Raw genomic sequence first — 5619 nt, forward strand, 5'->3', positions numbered from 1 at the left:
TCATAAGGGAAATACAAATAAAAACAATCCTGAGATTCCACCTCACACCAGTCAAAATGGCTAAGATCAAAAACTCATGTGACAACAAATGCTGGCGAGAATGTGGAGAAAGAGGATCACTCCTCCATTTTTGGTGGGATTGCAGACTGGTAAAACCATTCTGGAAATCAGTCTGGAGGTTCCTCAGAAAATTGGACATTGAAATACCTTAGGATCCAGCTATACCTCTCTCGGGCATATACCCAAAAGATGCCCCAACATATAACAAAGACACATGCACCACTGTGTTCATAGCGGCCTTATTTATAATAGCCAGAAGATGGAAAGAACCCAGATGCCCTTCAACAGAGGAATGGATACAGAAAATATGGTATATCTACACAATGGTATATTACTCAGGTATCAAATACAATGGCTTTATGAAATTCATAGGCAGATGAATGGAACTGGAAAATATCATCCTAAGTGTGGTAAATCAGTCACAGAAAAACACACATGGTATTCAGTCATTGATATGTGGATATTAGCCCAAATGCTTGAATTAGCCTAGATGCACAGAATACATGAAACTCAAGTATGACCAAAATGGGAATGCTTCACTCCTTCTTTAAAAGGGGAACAAGAATACCCTTGGGAGGGAATAGGGAGGCAAAGTTTAGAACAGAGGCAGAAGGAACACCCATTCAGAGCCTGCCCCACATGTGGCCCATACATATACAGCCACCAAACTAGATAAACGGATAAAGCAAAGAAGTGCAGGCCGACAGGAACCGGATGTAGATCTCTTCTGAAAGACACAGCCAGAATACAGCAAATACATAGGTGAATGCCATAATTAAACCACTGAACTGAGAACGGGACCCCAGTTGAAGGAATCTTAGAAAGGACTGAAGGAGGTTGAAGGGGTTTGTGACCCCATATGAACAACAATGCCAACCAACCAGAGCTTCCAGGGACTAAGCCGCTCTCCAAATACTATACATGCACTGACCATGGACTCCACCTCCATAAGTAGCAATGAATAGCCTAGTAAGAACACCAGTGGAAGGGAAGCCCTTAGTCCTGCCAAGACTGAACCTCCAATGAACTGGATTGTTGGAGGGAGGGCAGTAATGGGGGGAGGATGGGGAGGGGAACACCCATAGAGAAGGGGAGGGGGATGTTGGCCCAGTAACCGGGAAGGGGACTAACAATGGAAATGTAAATAAGAAATACTCAAGTTAATAAGGATGAAAAAAAATTCTCAGATCAGAAGGAGCTCATTGTTATGGTAATTCAGGTCATGATTTCATCTAGAGACAAAGTCAACTGAGTTATACCATCTCAGACACAGCTATTTATTAATAGAAGACACTCTTTACTGAAATAATAAATAGCCAATGAAATTCCATAGCTTGATTTTAACATTATTAATATTGTTAATGAAATCTCAGGGTTTTTTTTTTTTGATATAACAAATCACTCAAGCCTGGGTAATTTATAAAAAAAATTTTTTTTTTGGTTTTGTGCTAAAAACTGGAAAATACAACTGTATGAAACAGGCATCTACTTAGCAACTGGTGAGGACTACCTCTTTCATTTCTTTATAGATGGTGTTGCACATCACATGTCAAGACATAGATAGTATGATAACTTAGATCTTCTTCATTTTAGAAATCCAATAACGGCCCCAGGGAGATCCAAATTGAGGATTGTACCTAAAATTGGTTACCATACACTGGTGCATCTCCAGGATCATTAACTGAGTTTGAGGTTATGACTTAAGTATATTAATTTTGCAGGCAGAGAGTGGCCCCATAGCATAGGATATTATAAATGACTCCTAGGGTTCATGACATTCTTACACCAGAAATTGTCTCTTATGTAACACGTCACATGATTGAAGATGGAGAGCTGAGGCAAAAACCATCCTAAGTAACTCGGAAATTCAAATGCATTCAGTTGGGTAGGACAAAAATGATCATGAAAACGCCCACACCTGCCATACTTGACAAAGTTCTGTGTGTTCATTGGTATATATCTGAATAATTTCTCTAGAGAAATATGACTAGAGTTAGCTCTCATTACATTCTCCAATATTTGAAAGCAACTAACTTGCCCAGTAGATGCACTATTTAGATACTTGAATCTAGTCTCTAGGAGTGTGAATTTATAGCTCATTCAAAAGAAGACACTTTTTACCATTCACACGCTGGGGCACAAGTAACTATCTTTGTCATCACTTACTGAGATTCAGAAAATTCGCTGGCATTTGAAACATATGGTCACAGAGTTTTGAAAATAGTGCAGACCTGATAAACGTTAACCATTTAGAATACTGGGGCTTTAAAATAAAGTCACACCTTTTTAAAATTATTGACATTCTCTTCATACCCATATTTGGAATTTTGAGTAGGTTTTGGGGGAGGCCAAAGCCATGGATATTGGACCCAGGGGACCAAGTCAATACCTATCATTACTATTATGTGCCACCAGCTTCTTGAAGCAGCCAGCTATTTAAAACATGATAATGGACTATTAAAGACTCAGTCGCAGCACCATTTCATTGAAAGTACCATTGGATATTCAGAGTGCTGCCATTAAGAGTAAGATATGTGGTCTACAGTAATGAGTATTAAATGGGGCTTCCCCCAACTCCTATACTAAGTGTCATGTGGAAACATTAACAGGAAAAAGACAAAGTACATCCACACATTCCTGAAAAGGAATTGAAAGTGAGCTAGTAGTCAGTTGTACCTGAATTTGGAGCTGAGAAAACTAGTAAGTTATAGTGCATGGCTGTGTCATTTTTTTTCTGCTGATGGAATAGTTATGAGCACAAAAAATGACAAAAAAGGAAGTACCTTAAGAGATAGAAGTTGTCACAGGTCACGTACTCTATTGAGAAAGCACATCTGGCCAAACCTTAAAATTTCAAGTGCTAGACACATAGTATAGACTAGTGTTCTTGTAGTTACTAGAAATGTTCCTTCAGTACATGAGCAGCATATGGAGAGCTGATCTCTATTTCGGACATTTCTGAATATGTAACATGCTTTTTGTATATTTAGTTCATGGAGAATACCAGAGTCTAAAGTATTGCACGTATATTTACTATGAATAATATAAAAGTCTTGATCTTTAAAAATCTTACCTATGTTCAATGCAAAACACATTTGACTTAGTTATGTCTTGTCTCATAGTTTACTAATTAATTTAACATTTTTAGAATCGCTTAATGTTCAAATGCACACAAACTTTCTAATTATCACTTTTCCTTTAGAAATATTTTTCATAACTCCCCAATGCAGTTTTATGGGTAACACTTTATTCAAATGGAAACTACTTGACCCAAATTTTGATGATTTAATCACTTGTTGTAAGGGATTGACTCAAGCACGTACAAAAACTCCCATTTTTATCCATTGGATTTTTGGTTTATGTGATTTAATAATTTTATAAAAAAACAAGATAGTAATCGGAAACTGAGATGGAAATGTGTTTCTTGAGGCAGAATATAAAGCAGTACAAAGTATTTTGTCAGATGAACTCTCAAAGCTCATCTCAGAAATGTGCATAGATTATAGTAGATTAAGCTTGGAATGCTATCCAAGAATCATGCTTGATGGGGTTGGGGATTTAGTCGAGTGGTAGAGTGCTTGCCTAGCAAGCGCAAGGCCCTGGGTTTGGTCCCCAGCTCCAAAAAAAAAAGGAAAAAAAATCATGCTTGATAGAGTCTAACAAGTAAAAAGTTTGTAGTCAGGACCACTGCACTTGTCACACGGCATGTAGGCAACAAGGGATGAGAACATTAATGTTTCCACAATATAACATACACATGCTATAATATTCACACCTTGTGCTCATTACAAAATTAATGTCCTTCATATCATTAATAGCTTCATATTAACTTGAATTTCTTCAATTATTTTTGCTGGTTTCGAATCATTAACTTCAACAAAAAGACGTTTGTGCAAACAGTATAAGTACTTCAATTTTCATAATGTATGTTTAATTTACATACATATGCAAATCATATAGACTGAAAAATACAGTTTCAGTTCTAGGGTAATGGAGAGTTTGTTCTATTCTTTTATAATTCCTTACTTCTTTTGTAGGTAAAATATCTTAATCATGCTGCAATTAAAGAGGGAGAAAGAGAACATTGATTCATCTACAGGTCAAGAAGTTGCATCTGAATTAATATTTTTGTAAACATGCTTCAGAATTTGATTCATGAAAAACTTCCCTTGCTGAGGCCATACCATGCATTCCTCTGCTATAAATGTGTTCGGGGTCCTCAAATCAGCTGGTGTATGCTGCCTGGTTGGAGGCTCATTGTCTGAGAGATCTCAGGAGTTCTAGTTAGCCGAAGTACACCTAATTCTTGAGGAATTGAAGCCTCAGAGAGTGGAGAGGTCTGGTTGGGTGGGGATGTGATGGGTAGAGACATCCTCTTGGAGACAGGGTAGGAGTTATGGGTTGAGGAACTAGGAAGAGGATAACAACTGTACTGTAAATAAAAGATTAAAGAATTAATAAAAGATGATGTCCTTTTTCCTTTCACATATCACATTGTTTGCTTTAATTCTCAAATATAATACATACCTGTATGAGGAGAGAAACTTGATGCAATCCCACTAAAATCATGGACTAGACAAGGCTGCCCACTCTCTCCCTACTTATTCAATATAGTACTCAAAGTCCTTGTCAGAGGAATCAGTCAACAAAAGGAGGTCAAAGGGATACAGATTGGAAAGGAAGATGTCAAAATAACACTATTTGCAGATGATATGATAGTACACTTAAGTTACCCCAAAAGTTCCACCAGAGAATTCCTAAGCCTGATAAACAACTTCAGCAAAGTAGAGGGATATAAAATTAACTCAAACAAGTCAGTAAACTTCTTTTACTCAAAGGATAAAAAGGCTGAGAAAGAAATTAGGGAAAAGACACCCTTCACAATAGTCACTATACTATAATATACCTCGGTGTGACTCTAACTAAGCAAGTTAAAAATCTATATAACAAGAACATCAAGTTTCTGAAGAAAGAAATTGAAGATCTCAGAAGATGGAAAGATCTCCCATGCTCATGGATTGGCAGGATTAATATAGTAAAAATGGCCATTTTTGCCAAAAGCAATAAACAAATTCAATGCAATCTCCATCAAAATTCCAACTCAATTCTTCATTTAGTTAGAAAAAGCAATTTTCAAATTCATTTGGAACAATGAAATACCCAGGACAGTGAAAACTATCCTCAACAACAAAAGAACTTCTGGGAGAATCACCATCCCTGACCTCAAGCAGTATTACAGATCAATAGTGATAAAAAACTGTAGTATTGGGACAGAGACAGGGAGATAGATCAATGGAATGAAATTGAAGACTGAGAAAAGAACCTATACACCTATGGCCACTTGATCTTTGAAAAAGGAGCTAAAGCCATCCAGTGGAAAAAAGATAGCATTTTCAGCAAATGGTGCTGGTTCAACATTTAGAAGAATTTAAAAGGTCAGCATTTAGAAGAATGGGAATTGAAACATTCTTACAGTCCTGTACAAAGCTCAAGTCCAAGTGGATTAAGGACCTCCCCATAATACCAGATACACTCAAACTAATAAAAGAAAAAGTGGGA

Source organism: Rattus norvegicus, chromosome 6 (genome assembly GCF_036323735.1).
Source record: "Rattus norvegicus strain BN/NHsdMcwi chromosome 6, GRCr8, whole genome shotgun sequence".
Classification (NCBI taxonomy): Eukaryota; Metazoa; Chordata; class Mammalia; order Rodentia; family Muridae; genus Rattus; species Rattus norvegicus.